The sequence below is a fragment of the Phocoena phocoena genome, chromosome 16 (assembly GCF_963924675.1).
Source record: "Phocoena phocoena chromosome 16, mPhoPho1.1, whole genome shotgun sequence".
Lineage (NCBI taxonomy): Eukaryota > Metazoa > Chordata > Mammalia > Artiodactyla > Phocoenidae > Phocoena > Phocoena phocoena.
This window is the reverse complement of record NC_089234.1, coordinates 1082881-1099935: the sequence shown is the minus strand read 5'-3', so window position 1 is coordinate 1099935 and position 17055 is coordinate 1082881.

Genomic DNA, 17055 nt, shown 5'->3' with positions numbered 1-17055 from the left:
CGTCCAGCGAGGATGACCGTGCCCCGGGGCTCTGCGGACGTGAGAAGGGGGCCCGGCGCCCAGGTGCCCAGCAGGTGAGGCTCAGCCGTCATCCCTGGGGCGTGGCGTCTTCCTTCCCACCCTTTGTGGGCCCTGTGGGCTCCAGCACACCTCCTTCTGGTCTGTGGGATCCCACCTCCTCTGCGGCGAGGTTGGCCCCGTTTGAGATGTAGGTTCAATTTGCTGGGACGCGGGCCCTGCAGCAGGAGCCCTGGTGTCTATACGGGTGGGCGGGGGCAGGGTGAGGGCGGCTCACCTCCTACCGTGCCCTCTGGATCGGAGTCTGCTCCCTGGGGGCATCTGGCGTGGGCTTCTCCCTGATCTGAGATGCTGAACCCATTACAGGTCTTCTCCACCCAGACCCAGGACACCCCCCGCCAAGGCTAGCCAAGGCCTCCAGAGGTGCCCAGTGGTGGGTCCCAGGGCACATCCCTGAGCTACAAGGGTAGCCTCTCAGCTCCTGGCAGAGAAGAACGCCTCAAGGGCACCTGACCACTCCTGCGGACTCGGGCCCTGGCCCTGCACCCCCAGCTCTGCTGGCCTGCCCCGCCCACCCCGTCTTGCTGCTCCCACAAGCTCCAAAATGAGAGCATCCCCCCCTTGTCTTGTGGAGCCATCCCTCCCACTGACCCTGACTCCCAGCTCAGTGGGCCTCCCTGTGTCCCCAGATCGTCACCTCCTCTCCCTGCCGCAGGGCTCAGAGGCATCCCTGGGGCGGCCGAGTGGGTCACCCCCACGGCAGGGACGGAGGATCTGGACGGGCTACATGCTCCACTAGTGAGCCTTCCTCTCCAGGCAGAATCTCCTCGGCAAGTGTGTTTCTGTGGGACGTGGTGAGGCTCTGGTGGGGATGCAGTTCTGGATCCGAGTCTGCAGGGCGTGATGTGGGGTGCCGTGTCCCCCCCATCACAGAGCCACCTGAACCTCTAAGAGTGGGGCTGCAGGGGCCCCAGGAGATGCACCACTGGGCAGAGAAGGGAGTGAGGCAGAGCAGATGCAGAGGCCAGAGTGAGACCACCACCGGCTCACTCAAAGGGGCCTCGGGACACTTTGCTCTTTCACGTGGCACGTCTGGGCACGTGTTCCTCTGAAGGGGCTCATCTCTGGAAAGTGCATGCGGTTAGCCTGGTGCAGGGCCCAGGCACGGCAGTATCTGCTCCCGCGTCCCCAGGGGTGCAGGGCATAGCCTCAGGCTAGAAAGATCACTCTGGAGGCTGGTTCTGGAGTGGAGCCCGGTCCCCGCCTGGTCCCCGGCCCAGTTCCACACGTGGGCCCTCAAATCCGAACACGCCTGGTCCCCAGAGTTAGTTCGGGGTCTCCTCTTAGAACTTGCGCTGCGGTCCTTGGGCTGCGCCGTATCGTGTGGAGGAAGGTACCAAACGCACCAGTACTGCGTGTCCGATTGCTTGGTAAGGACGATCCACTGTCACGGCCTGACCTCAAAGGTCACTTGTAGCCGGTGAAGGACAATGAACGACGCGCATGGGCACTGAATCAAAACGCACTGCCCACAGTCCCCGAAGGCCCGCACGGGACGCGGGGTCACCTCTGCCCCATCGGCGTCATCCCCGCAGCCTTCCCCCTGCTGAGCCAGCCTGGCTCTGGGGTCTGCCTTGCCATGTGCCCAGCACCGGGGACCGTGCCCCAGAGCTGTGAGCAGGTCTCACCTGTGGAGGAGCCAGAGCCAGATAAGGATGGCTGAGAGCGTGAGAACAGGTCCAGAGGCGGGGGCGCCGGGCAGGCACAGCCTCCCTGGGGGCCCGGAGACCTCCAGGACCTGGACGTTGATGGGGGCCCCCTTGGACAGAGCCATTTTGCGGGTCTGGAGACCCAGAGGTGGCTCAGACCAACTCCCGGGTGCTCATGTTGGGGTAGCCTGGGTGGGGGGCAGTGGGTGTCACGGTTCGGGGATGGACCTGTGCTGCATGTCTCGGCTCGGGACACTGCACAGCAGCCTGGGAGCCAGGATCAGGCGTACGTTGGGTGCAGTTTGTGCAACAAGAGAAGCTAACAGCTTCCTAAGCAAGCACCTCCTTTCTCCCATCAGCTTTTTTTTTTCTAAGATTATTTTTGATGTGGACCATTTTTAAAGTCTTTATTGAATTTGTCACAATATTGCTTCTGTTTTATGCTTTGGGTTTTTGGCCGAGAGGCATGTGGGATCTTAGCACCCCGAGCAGGGGTCGAACCCGCACCCCCTGCACTGGAAGGCAAAGTCTTAACCACTGGACCCCCAGGGAGACCCCATCAGCTTTTTAAAAACCTCTTACTGTAAAACAGTTACAGATTTAAAGGAAAGTTGCAAAAACATTAGCGTATAAAGTTCCTGTACACCCTTCACCCAGCTTCCCCAGGTGTTCACATCTCATGGAATCACAACGCACTTTCCAAGTTTCGCTGGCCACCCACTCAGTTCAGACAAGTGTTTCTGTCCAGGACCCCATACTCTGTTGAGTCGTTCTCCTGGCCCCTCCCAGTGGGTGACAGTTTTCTTAGCTTCCGCGTCATCCTTGACCTTGGCACCCTATAGGAGCTGGTGGATTATTTCGTGGATTGTCCTCCAGTTTGATTTGTCTGATGCGTTTGAATGACTGGACTGAGGTTATGCATTCTCGGTGAGACTGAGCCCAGGTGACCCCCTCTGAGTGTGTTTGATCAGGGCGGCACGACGTCCATACACTGTATCCCTCTGATGTGAACCTTGATCAAGGTTCTGCCAGGTTATCCACTGAAAAGTTATCATTTGTAACTATAAATAGATGGGGAGAGACACTTTGAGGCTAAGCAAGTACCCTGATCCTCTTTAAACTTGTGCCCAGTAACTTCAGCAGACATGAGTGGGTCTTTCCTGCCACAGTGATTACTGCCTGTTCTCGTGGTTTTCTATCCCTACGTTCCTTCTATTTTATTAGAATTTTTCTCTGGAGAAGACCCGTCCCCCTTCTCTCATTTTTTCTTTATCCAGTTATTCATAGCAGTATCGGCTCGTGGGTATTAATTTATTCTGTGGGTGATAATCCAACACCACCTTTAAGTATTTTCTTGCTCAGATTGTTCCCACTTAAGCCACTGAGCTTTCCAACAGGTCCATGCCTCTGTCCTTTGAGTTCCCTTCTGTGTCTTGAGCCCTTTCTCACTTTCCGTCTCCTCCGGATGCTCAAGCTCGTCTGTGTTTTCCCTGCCCCAAGCCTGAAAGCAGCCACTTCTCCAAGGAGCTCTGGTTCCTTCTGCTGGAGGATGGTGTTTAGGAACCAACATCTCTGGGCTGGGTGTGCTCGCTACTCCTGGGGTGATAGTATTTCTAGGCCCTCTCAGGGGCAGAGCTTGGAAACAGACATCTGTGTGCTAATACGTGCATACCCCCGCTTCTTTGTTTATTTCTGCTTCTATCTATTATCTACCATCTGTCATCTATCTACCATCTATCTATGTATTTATATAGCTATTATCTATCATCTAGCTATTATCTATCTATGTATTTATATAGCTATTATCTATCATCTAGCTATTATCTATCGTCTGTCATCTATTTATGTATCATCTATGTATATCTCATCTATCATTTATCATCTATCTGTCATCCATCATCTATCTGTCTATCCATCTATCATCTGTGGGTCTGTTATAAAACCAGCAGTTCATACTGACACTTGGAATTCAAGGCCAACCATTCAAGACTCATTCCTGCCCGCCCCCCGCTTTCCTCATCTGTGACTAGTTTCTTTGGAGATGTGGCTCTCTCCATATAAACCGTGTTACTTATTTGCCCCACCCTAGTATCCACACAAGGACATTTCAGAATTGCTAACCCACATCCGCTGTGAGGAGCAAGTTTACCAGCGAGGAGACATTTGAGTGCAGAGTCCCCTTTATCTTTAGCCTTATAGTCTCCAGACAAAATATTGTTTTCCAGAATGACATAGTCTGGTTCTTTTCCTCTAGTACATTGTCCATTTGTGACCGTTTTGGTTTGTTTGTTATATCTTGGGTTCCATTGGAGTTTCCTTCACAGAGTGATTTCTTAAGAATTTACACAGCACAGTCCTGTTTGTACTGTATAGTCTCTGGGTCTTGACACAGGTGGGCACAGAGTCACGACACAGGACAGCACCATCGCCCCGGCTCCCTCTGCTTCCTGCCACAGTCACCCCATCCATCCCCAACTCCACCCTTGGCAACAATGGGCTATGATCCCTTCTTCCAGTTTTGCCATTTACAGGTCTTATAAGTGGAAACTGTGATACGTGCATCCAGCGTGGATCTTTGGGGCTGGCTTTGTTCCCTCAGCAGCACGCATGGCGGATTCCCCTACGTTTCTGTAGTTCACTCCTTTTTATGCTGAGTCATCTCTGTTACACGGATGTGCCACATTTGTCCACATGTCTCTGCTTGTTTCCTGTTTAGGGCAACTGTGAATCAAACTGTTACAAACATTCATGCACAAGTTTTTGTGTAAATACAGGTGTTCGTTTCTCAGGTAAATACCTAGGGTTGATAAATGTGTGCTCAATTTTATAAGAAACTATTGTCCAAGGTGGCTGTACGTGTTGCATTCCCACCAGCGAAGTATGTGGGAAGACTTGCTCCACGTCTTTTGCAACACTTGATATGGTCAGTCTTTTTGGGGGGAGGAGGTCCATTCTAATAAGGGCACGGGGTAGGTTATTTTCGTTTTAATTTGCGTTTAATGACTAGTGACGTTGGGCATCGTTTTATGTGTTGATTTTCCATATCCGTGTGTCTTCTTTGGTAAAGTGTCTGTTGAAATCGTTCGCCCATTTTTTTAATTTGATTTTTGCTTTCTTGTCATTGAGTTTTAAGACTCCTTTATACATTCCAGACATACACGTTTGTTGGTGCAAAAGTATTTTCTCTTTTATCTTTTTGTTCTCTTAAGGGTATCTTTTGAAGATAAGTTCCTAAACTTTGATAAAATCTAACTTACCAACTTAAAAAAAAATAGGTTTTATGGTATTGGACCTAAGAAAACTGACTCAAAGTCACAAATATTCTCTCCCATGTTTCCCTCTGGAACTGTGTGACGTCATGTCTTCCATTTATACTCACGATCCATTTTTAGTTCATTTTTGCATTCGGTGCAGTTTTGGTTGAAGCACACTTTTTTTTGCACGTGGCTGTCCAGCCCTTGTCTCCTCCCACCCCCATCGTAAAGAAGTCTTCCTCTTTTTGATTAAAATGCCTGCTGCTTGGCTGGATCGAGTCTCGCTCTGTGGTCAGCGCTATCCTGACTGGAGCGTCCTCCTGGACTCTGAGTCACCGCATACCAGGAGGCAGGGGGACAGAGCTGCTGTTTGCTGGCGTCCTCCACGCACGGCACGCCTGGTCCCCACTGGGTCCTGGGGGTAGGGCTGGGTCTCCAAGGACCTCGCCTGCCCAGCTCGGGGCCTGGAAGCCCAAGACGCGTGAGATTAACTGTCAGCCGCTGAGATTTACAGCTCTGGGCGGAGCAGGCACTGAACACCGACGAGCCGCCTCTCCTCTGAGCCTGGTCTCAGACTGCGCGCGCTGCGCTGAGGCCAGGCGGCCAGAGATGACGCTGTTGCCGTTTGGAAACTCAGGGATGAGCTGCTCTTGCCCAGAACACGTCCACAGTTCACGAGCATCGTGCGCACGTGGAAGGGGAACCTGCATTAAAGAAATATCCGTAATATTTTGCATAACCTAATGAAATTGTCTTTTTAATTTGTGTATTTTGTTTTATGTTTAAGCAGAGGAATAAAAGGTAAGGTGTTTTTGATCCTCGTAGAAGGTTCACCCAGATGTGAACAGCAGTTCGCGGGGCCGGTCGTGCTGGCAGGTGGGGGTTGTGGGGGACGAGCGCTGCCTCTCCATTTTGGGAGGAGGGACGGGTGGTGGAGCCCCCAGACCCAGGCACTGAGGGGCCCTGTCAGGGCGGCTTCGTCAGCCTGGGCTCCAGCCCCAAGCGGGATGAGGGGGGCTCGGGGCTGAGGTCAGACACGTGCTTGTCTGATGGCAGGTGACAAGCCAGTGCACGGAACATGGTGGCCATGCTGCCTGAAGGGCCACTGCTGCCCCTCGCAGCCCCTCATCACAGGGCTTTCTTCCTCTTTGCTCCTTGGTGCACAGAATTGCATTCATCCTGACACTGGCTCATTCCTGCCACTGGTCTGGGAATGGCCCACGTGCTCATCTTGTTTCCTGGCTATGCTGACTTCTTCTAACCCTATGACCCGGCACTATCACCCGCCCCTCCTCCAGGAAGTAACTGTCTTCTGGGCCCCGGGGCAACCGCCCTGTGCAGAGCTTTGTGGCAGACGCGTATGTTTCTAAAAGGTACAATTGTCACTGTGTTTCAAGTTCTTGGAAGAGGTGTCATGCTGTCCGTGTCTTTTGGACACACTGTGCACTTAATATCACCGTGCTTAGACTCGCCCGTCCTGTGACCTGTGTGTCCGCTCACCCCTGTCTGGGGCTCTGTCACAGAACTTCACCACACCTCCAGTGGACGTTTGCGTTTTGCTGTTGTGGACGATGCTTCACGGTCATTCTCGTAAAGTCTGTGGATGTGCTGGTGCAGGAGTTTCTTCTGGGTGTCCGCCTAGGGGTCATCAGGGGTCATCCAAACACAAGCCCTGGACCTCAGGAGATACTGACAAACTCCTCCAGCTCCTGTTGGCTTTGGAGCATTGCTTTTTTTTTTTTTTTGCTCTTTGTTTAGAATTCTGTGTTTACCTTATGGCAAAAGCCGGTCGTTACTGAGAGCTTTGCACAGGGTCTCAGACAGAAGTGGGATAACTGGCTGGAGGCGGACGGTTTCCCCTCCCCCGGTTTGTGCCTGTCCAGGGACAGCTCATGGCCTGCGGCCAGCTGTCTAGCGCTCTGTAATGTCACCATCTTCGTTAAAGCAACGATGCGTCTTTTCACTAGCATGACCACGAGGCCATTAATAAGAGATGCCATTATTAGAGAAGTCGGTGACAGAAAAGAGAGCTGGACGCCCCCTTGTAGGGCTGTGAGAGCAGCTCCTAGTAACCCAGGCAGGAAACAAAACAAGAACCAATGGAAAGAAGACAGAAAGGGTGTGCTCCCACCCACGTGCGGGTCTGCGCGTGTGGTGGGCACGTGTGGTCAGGTGCAGGCCTGGGAGCCTGGGCAGCTGATCCTGCACCCACACCAGCCAGGGAGACGGGTGTGCATACAGCACGTGAACACGAACAAGTCGCCCTTGTCTCCAGGAGGAAAGGACTGAGCTGGCTTCTGTGGACCTTCCTGGCCATCCCCCGGGGGCCGTGCCCTGGGAGCCTGGGCCGATGCGGACGAGGTGGGGTCCTGGGTGCTCAGACGGTTGGAAGGTGCGGAGCCCACTCAGTGCCTGCCTCGGCCGGTCCTGCACCGTGGGCACAGCACCAGAAGCTTCCCCCCCTGCCTCCTGCTGGAATTCCTCCCCCACCCCACCCTGACCCCCTCACCGGAATGGTCCTCCTGGTACCCAGGGGCAGGGGCGTGTGAGGCCATGGGAGTGGAGGACAGGCCCCTCACCAGGCTGAGCAACCGCGAACAGGGGAGCCCAGCCCCGGGGCTCTGATGCGCGATGCCTGTCACCCTGCGCTTGGCGCCACCCTGCCTTCCAGAGCCCCAGGGCCGCCGCCTTGTGCGCCACTAAGAGCCCAGTGGTGTGCCCGCCACCTGGCCAGCCGGGGCCCAGCCTGTGGCGGTGCCCGGCCGCCACACCCTGTCCACGCTCTGGGCCGCGGGCCTAGCACGCATGGCCCCGAAGCTGCCGGGAGCTGCCTTCCCTGCAGGAGGTGCCAGGGGCCGCTGATGTGCGGGGCCACGGGGCTCCCTGTGGGCTGCTCAGTCGGGGCGGGGGGAAGGAGGCCAGAGACGAGCGGGCGGCGGGAGGGCAGGAGCCCCCGCACGGGGCGGCCACGGTGGACCTGGGACCAGACAGCGCCCCCAGGCACAGCCAGTGCGGGCTGGGGGTCCAGGGATCCAGTCCGCGGACCGAGCCCCCTGGCCCCGTGCCCGTGTCACGCTGTCCCCGGCAGAGGTGCGTTCCCCCCGGCAGCCCGACCCCTCCTCTCTCCAGGCTGGCTTCCCTCCCCTGGCTCCCACGGTCCCCGTCTCCTGTGCTCACCCCCCGTTCCCTCCTGGGTGGGTCTCGGCTGGGTCTGCTCCAGGTACCTCCTGCCGCAGGGGGACCCCTTCCCTGCCAGCTCGGCTGGTTCTCTGGTTCCCTGGAGGAGGGGACAGAACAGAGTTCGCCGGAGCTCCCGGCAAGCAGCTTTGGGCAGAACTCACGGAAGCCTGGGCCCCTCTACTCCCCAGGCCATCGCCTAACGCGCTCCGTGACGCCCTAACTTCACCTGCCCTGGCACTCCAGGGAGCCGAGGTCTTGGGGGTCCTGAGAGGTGGGGCCTGGAGGCCGGGGGCCTCACTTCCCATGAGAGGAGATGGCTATAACTAACTCAGAGTTACGTCTCCAGAGCGGGGGGCTCTGTCGGACGCGCAGTCTGGGGGTGGAGGGAGGGGCGCAGGTGGGGCCTTTGGGAGCTTCGTGAGGTCACTCAGGAGCCTGCCTCCCGCTGGCCTTTCCCGCTGGGCCCAGAGAGGCAGCTCTGGGTCAGGAGGCTGGCGTCTGGCCGGCGGACGGCCGAGAATTTCACAGATGAAAAGACGCACAGAGTCAAAGCAAATACAGCTTTGCAGGGAGCTGCCTGCAGGGAGAGACAGGTGCATTTTGTGACTGAGTTCACCCTGCAGACAGAGGTGCGCCTGGATCACCCTGGGCTCTCACGCCCTGTGCACCCCTGCTGCTGAGCTGGGCAGGGAGGGACCCTGAGTCTCAGGAGGCTGGTGCGGACTCTGGGGCGCCGTGACCTTAGTGCTGGGCAGGGATGGGTCTTCGGACGCACACCCCGGGTCTGCTCCACCACCAAGCTGATCTCAGGCCAAGGTCAGACTGCGAGCCTGTGCACACAGGCACCCTTGATGCCCAGCGAGGTGGGAGTGCCCGAAGGGGTCAAGGCCGGCGGGTCCCACCAGCAAACATCCCAGGCCCTGTGGAGGAGGTGGGCAGCACCCAGAGGGCTCCCTGTGGCCCTGGAATGTCCGCCCCAGCTGAGGCAGAACTCAGGTCTCTAATCCCCAAATTACTGGGTAGAAAACGCAGCAAACAGACCGTTAGGCTCATGTAGTTATTCTGTACAATGGCCGTTAAGGGAAGAGGTTTGGGGAGACTCAGGAATACAGTTTCATGGAAATGGCCTTCAAACTGGCGTAACCCCGGGTCACCTGGAGGCTTATTAAACCGAGACCACGGCCCAGCCCCCAAGTGCCTGGTTCCGCGGGGCGGCGTGGCCCAGGGCCCACGTCTCTGACAAGCCCGGGAGGTGCCGAGGGTCCTGGGACCCGACTTGCACCCCACAGGTGCCTTTAACCTACCCCGGAGTTCAGGCTGTGAGGACACCGCGCTGCTTCCTGGCTGCAACTCATGTTTCTCCTCAGTTTGAATTTTCTTCAAGTGACCCTCGGATACACCCTGGGCTTTTCAGGCCTCGGAGCCCATCTCACGGCATCTGTGGTCTTTTGTCAGGTTGCTCGTGTGAGACGTGGGAGGGGCCGTGGCTGCCACTCAGGAAACTCGGCGGCAGCAAGGTGGGAAGGGCAGCTCCGGGGTCACACGGGTCGGGGCTCGGGTCCTCCCTCTGCACTCTCTTAGCCACGTGGCCACGACGGGTGAGCTGACCTGTGTCCACCTGGGCCTCCCGCTTTGAAAAGGGGTCACCCCCTGAGGTTGGGTGGCTAACCAGGTAATGCATTTGTAGAGTTGAGTTCCCCAGAGAAACAGAACCAGTAGGCTGGCTCATGTCTATCCATCTGTCATATCTCTCTCCATCGGCCTGTCCGTATAGACAGAGGGAATTACTGTAACAAATTGACTCGTACATCTATGGAAGCTGAGAAGCCCCAAGATCTGTGGTCGTCAAGCGGGAGCCCCAGCAGAGCCCATGTGTCCGTCCAAGTCTGAGGGCAGGAGAGGACCCCTGTCCCCGCTCAGCAGTCAGGCGGAGGGTTGCCCTCTTCCTCAGCAGTTTTGTTCTAGTCGGGCCTTCAGCTGATTGGACAAGGCGCACCTGCACTGGGGAGGGCCATGGGCTTTACTCACCTGACCATTCAATGCTACTCTCATCCAGAAACACCCTCAATCTCCCTCCCCCCCTCAACCAAGCACACAGGATAAAGTTTGGTGAACGCCTGGGCAAACCTGGCCCGGTCAAGTTGACACATAACGTGAACCATCGCAACTTTCAAGAGTGCTGGGGCAACACACCCGTGTGTGACCATCTCCGTAAACAGGCTGCCGCCTTTACTGTATGTCCACTAGGCAGCTGCAGAGTCAAAACCAGGAGGAGCCCCTGAGCAGAGCGCGGCGTGAGCGTGGACCGCCCTGGAGCAGAGCGGGCCTCCCGCAGTGGGCTCTCCTCTGTGGGGGGCTGGGAGAAGGACCTCGTAAATGGCCCAGGGTTGGGAGACTGACAGCAGTACTGTCGCCGTCTGTGGGACTGATGGAAAGGCCCTGTGGAGAGCTGATGGGGGCAGAAGGGGTGAGAAGGAAGCTGAGCTGGGTCTGGGCGAGACCACCTATTTCGTTTCTTGTAAGTTTTCTAAAAAATATTTTATTTATTTATTTATCTATCTATTTATTTATTTGGCTGCATCAGGCCTTAGTTGCGGCACACGGGATCTTTGTTGTGGCACGTGGGATCTTTCGTCGTGGCGCACGTGCTTCTTTCTAGTTGCGGCGTGCCAGTTTTCTCTTCTCTAGTTGTGGTACGTGGACCACACGGGCTCTGTAGTTCGCGGCACACACGCTCTCTAGGTGTGGCGCGCAGACTTAGTTCCCGTGGTACGTGGGATCTTAGTTCCCCGACCAGGGATCGAACCCGCATCTCCTGAATTAGAAGGTGGATTCTTTACCACTGGACCACCAGGGAAGTCCCCAAGACCATCTATTTCTTGATATTTCCCCCAAGTCAGAGCTTTGGGGAAAGAAGACCTTGGCCCCAAACGAGTTTGTTGTCGCCATCTGTTTCTGTTGGGTTTGAAAATGTTTGTCTACGACTTCCCAGAATAGTAGTTCTCACGTGGAGAGGTTCTGGTTTTAGCCCACCCTCCGCTGTCCCATAGGCTGATCATACATGGATTTGTGTGGGTTACTTCTGAGGGGCTGGGGCCTGGAGTGGGGGTGTGTTTGGGGGCAGAGAGCAAAGATCTGGGCTGCAGGGCCCTACCCCTGCCAAGTGCCTGTGGAGTTGGGCTCTTGCCCGCCTGGACCTCTGGGTTCAGTGTGCGGACCTGGGTTCACTTGTCTTGTGTGTGTTTCTGGAAACCCCACGAGGCCCCTTGGGCTTTCCCATGGTGCTCAGTGTAGTTGGTTCTGACCCCAGGAAGGCGCTGGTCATCCCTACCAACAGCTTCATGTTTCCCAACAGCTGAGGTCCCAGTGGGACTCCCCAGCACGAACACAGGCGGCGGGGCCGGTTACTTGGACTCTGTTTTGACATAAATCAGAGTGTTGTTTCCTAGTCCGTATGTACGAATGCATTTGCGTCTGTTACCGACGGGTGTTACTGTGAGAGTTCTGCTTCTGCAGCTCTGAGCGAGGTTCTGACATCTCTGTGCCTATTGGGCTGGGCACCAATGTAAAAATAGCCCTGCTGCCAGCTGGGCGTGGTCTGGCCAGATGCCCTCCTGTCCTCTTGTCCCTCGTCTGTCCATGTTGGTAGCTATGAAACGAACCCACTTAGTGACGTTGTTTATCAACGTCCTCCTGTCCTTTATACCTCATCTCCCACCCTCAGCGCAGCCCGACATAAAATCACGTAACCTCTCCCTCCAGAAGGAAGGTAAGGGTGCGGTCCGCGGTGCCCACCGCTATCGAGACATCACCCCTCACCAGGCAGTAGTCCAGCAGACTCCGCCCCCCTGGGCTGGGAGCACCACCACGTGCCATGATTCCCTCCACGCCCTGCGTCCCTCCTCCCACACAACGTGCATCCTCGTCTCCATCAGCGCACTGTCCTCCCGCCTCTCTGTGAAGCACTGCACACGCAGGGACGTGCCCAGCTCGCTCGCTGTGGAATCCTCTGTGTGGACCCCAGTACACACTCAGGTCGTGCCTGGCCACTAATTCACAGTCAGATAAATGACGACCCAGTAAGTGGACCGACGTGCTCACGAAGGCCAAAGGCCACGTCCTCCCATTCTGCAGCCTCACGGCCTCCTGAGGTTCCAGAAAAGAGTGGAAGTGAGGTGCTCCCAGGTCCCCAAGACCACCCGCAGGCTCAGTGGCCCACCAGGATTCTCAGGACTCAGTACAGAGTGGTGCCACGGCTCGGATCTATTGCAGTGATGTCATCAAGGTAGGCAGCTGGCTCTGTAAGGGCAGAAGACACGGGAGGAGGCTGGAGGGACCCAGGAGCAGATTCCCTACACTTCCTCCCACCTGTGGAGGCCACACAGAGCACACCCTCCCCAGCCTGAAAACGCAGCTGTGTGTGTGCGCTGTCTCTGCCGGGGAGCCGGGGGTGTCCATTGGAGACTCGGAGCTCAGGGTTGGTACTTGGGCTACCCATTTGGGCACCGCCTGCCCGTTAGAATGCCGGCCCTCAGAAGGAGGCTGGTGTTTGCCGTAAATCACATCATCTGTACAAACAGTCTAGGCCAGACCACGAGCACAACCTCTTCTCTCCAGGAGAGTTTCAAAGGCCAGGTTTCCAGATGCCAATCAAGGGCCAACCTGGCAGGCAGGCCCCTGTGCAGACTGCAGCTCAGCTTCTGCCCGAGGCACTCTTGAATGAGGAGCCCCCCAGGGCCAGGGGACCAAGGGCAGACCCACCAGATGACCCCACACTCACCTGTCCTGGGTCTCGCATGGCTTCAACGTGGTGAGATCTTGGGCTGACTTGGGGGATGGTCAGGAAGTTGGGCCAGCGGCCGAAAAGGGAGGGGTGGAGGACACCATATCGGAGGACATGGGACCGAGGGGCCTGTAGGGACTTGAGAGGTCTGGAAGCCTGGAAGCAGAAGCATGCCTCGGTGCGTGTGTGCGTGTGTATGTGCGTGTGCGTGTGTATGTGTGTGTGCGTGTGTAGTGCTGCAGTCCCAGAGAAAGCAGAAAGCCATCCGTCCTGGGCACAGTGGTGGTGAACGTTAGCAAAGTAGGGTAGGACTGGCTCAGGAGGGGATCAAGTGACCTCAGGCAGCCAAATGTTGTCACCTTGTCCCTTCAAACTGGGGAGTGACTGTTTTGAATTCTGCACCTTATTTTCGCCAAGATTCTTGTTCTGTGTTTGCGTGTGTGCAGCCTGTAGCCCAGACAGTTATCACCTTAGCTCAGGAAGGCAGTGACACGCGTGGAGGGCGGTGAGCAGGTGGTCAGGGCCCTGGCTCTGGCCAGCCTTGAACTGCGAGCTCGGGAAACCCCTTGTAATCTCCAGGCTTCAGCTTTTCCATCTGCAAAGTGGTCCTTTCTAACACACTAGAAATGGATGAATTGACTAGAACCTATTTCGAGATGGATCAGATCGCAGGCCTAAGGAACAGTGGAAGTTTAACGCAGCAGATTTCAACCATGTTGTGTGCGATACGCGGTAAAGTAAGCACACGTGCGATTCTAACGCGTTTAGCGTTCATTCTACTTAGTGGAGCGTCCTGTGACTGAGAAGTTAGTTTTAAAGTTAAAAACCAAAAAAACTCTGTGGAGTTTCTAATGTCTGTGACCCCAGGTGGTGCGCTCCACCACCCCGCCCCTCCCCCCTTCCCCTCCCCTCCCCTCCCCCTCCCCCTCGCCTCTCACCCACCGATGCTGCTGCTCCAGCAGCTGCTCCGGGGGCCGCCCTCCATGTTAGAAAGAACCTGGGAAGCTCCTTCTTAACTTCTAAATATTAAAGATGTAAAAGGTGAAAAGGAAGAATTAGTACCTAGCAGAGGCCCACTTTCTAAGTACTAAGAAGAAATGAAAACTGGGTGGAAACGTGAGCGCTCTCCCACAGGTGGGAGGGGGCACTGAGGTCGCTTCTGCACATGGTCTCATGGGGCACGGGGACTCGTCTTTGTGGCCTCGCATCTCCTGGGAAGAGCCGTTTGCATCTCCCAGACAGAGGCTCAAGTGTGGCGCCATCCTGGGCTGGAGCCACCACAACCGGATGTCCACCTACAGAGCCAGCGCCTGGTCATTTCTCCAGACCTTCCCCGCCGGGAGTCCCCGCCAGTGGCTCAGATGTTTCACACTAACAGAAAGCATTTGTCTTCACTCTTTTGCAGACGAGAAGCAGCACGTCGCTGAAGCCTATTTGAAGCGTGATTTCCACTCCTGCCGAGCATCCTGGTCCACAGCCCGGGGGACTCTGCCCGCCTTTGGACGCAGCCCGACTCACGGCTTGAAGGTGGTACATCTGTCGACCTCGCACCCTCGGGGGCCTAAGGTTGTGCTGTCAGTGCTGAATTTGCAAGGGGTACGTGTGCGTGTGTGTGTGCACGCCTGAGTCTGTGTGTGAGCACACACGTGTGCTCTATCAGAAGACGGTGCACAGGACTGGGCTCTCTGAGGCACCTAGAAGTTGACCTGCTGCGTAACGAGAGTGCAGCCAGATGAGACTGCAACGGACAACATTGTATAAAAGAAACAAACTGCATCGCCCAGTGGCTGGAGGGAGGTGCGCCTATGTTGTCTGGAAGTGTTAGGTTCACTTTATATTTGTGTCGGAAGAAACGTTCAACTACGGTGCAGACGACGGTGGCAGCCAGACCAGGATGAACTGGGAGGAAGCTTATGGGATCAGACAGACGTGCTTTTTTCTCTAGAGGGTGCAGGTTTTCCGCTGGGCAATGCATTGTTAATCAACACTTGTCCAAGAAGGACACATCCTTTCTATTGTCATTAAAGCCACAAGTCACTTAGTCACTTGAACAAAAAACGGGGCCAGTTCACGGCTTCTCCAGCTGAGCTTGGAGTCAGGGTTTGTGTCTCAAGTCCGAAATCTGGCTGAGTCCTTCCTGCATACTTTGGTTTTGGTCTAATGACGGCATTGTCTTGGCACATTTGTCGTACTCAGAACCAAACGGCAGACAATAGTCTTGTGTTAACAAAAGCCGCCGTGGAGCTATGGATGAACTCCCAGATTGAAGCCTCATGGACTGTAGGATGGAAGCACGCAGAAGCACTCCGCAGCTCCAAGCACTCCCTGTGGGCCTGCCCGCCCCATGTGTACCTGTGCGGGGACAGCAGCTATGCAGGTTGGCCATTTCAGATCCCAGAATGTGCGTATGAAACGCAGATTCACACCCCTCGAGTTTATCTGGGTCATCATGATTTTGCGTGTCATACATATGTCTGGACTTCTTCATATGCAACCCCACACCCCAGACACTCTTAAGCACAGCTTTGTAATTTTTAAAAGAAGGCAAAGTCTACAGGAAAGAGAAGCATGTGAACATGTACCAGTCCCTAGGAAGTTGTTACTGTCTGTATGTAGAAAGGATGTGCACTGGAAAGGGAAAGTGGCTCAGTGCATGTTTGAAATAATGCTTCACGTACCAAACTGCATTTGGGGCATTCAGGAAAGCACACACTCAGTAGCAACGCCAATTCTTCTCTTCAGATATTGTTCTTATTCATGTATCATAGGCACCTTCTTTTCATCTGATTACAAAATCCAGCATTTCAGGATTGGGCTTTTGCAAAACAGAAAAGAAGAAGAAGGGCTTCCCTGGTGGCGCAGTGGTTGAGAGTCCGCCTGCCAATGCAGGGGACACGGGTTCGTGCCCCGATCCGGGAAGATCCCACGTGCCGCGGAGCGGCTGGGCCCGTGAGCCATGGCCGCTGAGCCTGCGCGTCCAGAGCCTGTGCTCCGCAACGGGAGAGGCCACAGCAGTGAGAGGCCCGCGTACCAAAAAAAAAAAAAAAAAAGAAGAAGAAGAAGAAGAGAGAGAAAGGGGCAAACGTGAGCCTTTGTCACTGATTCCTGCTGGTCCAATGAGCATCTGAAGAATTCAAGTATTTCATGATAACATGCGCTTTCTAAATTCTAGAGTGTACCTTGCTGGAAAGCCAGTGGGCTGGACTGAACTCCCTGCGAGTATCGGGACTCTCTTACCGCTAGCTCTTCAAACAGGGGACGCGTGTGTGTGAGTGTGCCACTCCCTAATGCAGCAAGGGGGAGGACCCTGAAAGGCTGAAGCACAGAAGTGTTTACTGTGCAAACGGGACGTGGACACGTATACAGCGTAACAGTTATCGCCATAATCACTGTGTGCACGGTACCCAGAAAAACACAAATGTTTTCACTTGTCTAAACTACAAATCCATGTAAATTTCAGCTTTCCTTGTTGACACGGATGTGTGTACCTCGCTTCCACGGTCTAGAGCTCCAGTCCCTGAAGGACCGTGGCTCTTCCTTAAAGGGCTCTGCCCTCGAGGAACCCGTAGCCTTCAGGATGCCCCGAGTGCCTTACAGGGCTGTGAACACCAACTCTGGCAGTCAGGAAGGAGGGTGTGCCAGGAGTGGGTTTGGAGGCGCTGTGACATTAATCTACACTGACCATTACTGCATCATGGACCTTTAGATGGATTGTGTGTTTTAACAGAGTAATGGATTTACGTTTAGGCTCAGGAAAATCAAGGTGTAAATTATGTATCAAGTCATATATTTGTTTACTGTATATTTTTAAAAAGCTTTATTGTAAATTTATGCAGAAACGAATGAGGACTTGTTTTCTCACAGCAATGCGCCAGGCAGTATTTGTGTCCCCTGAAGCAATTGCTCAGTAAGCACACTCGGAACACCTGATAACTCTGTTCAACGCTAAACAGCATTCAGAGGCCTAAAATAGGTCTGTGTGGTGATCAACTACAAAATTTTACACATATTTTTGTATTGTGATTCCTATGATATATACCAGAGAATTTTTACTCATTTGTAAATTATTGTACAGTTTTTAATAAAAGGTTGTTTTAAGTCTCAGAATATC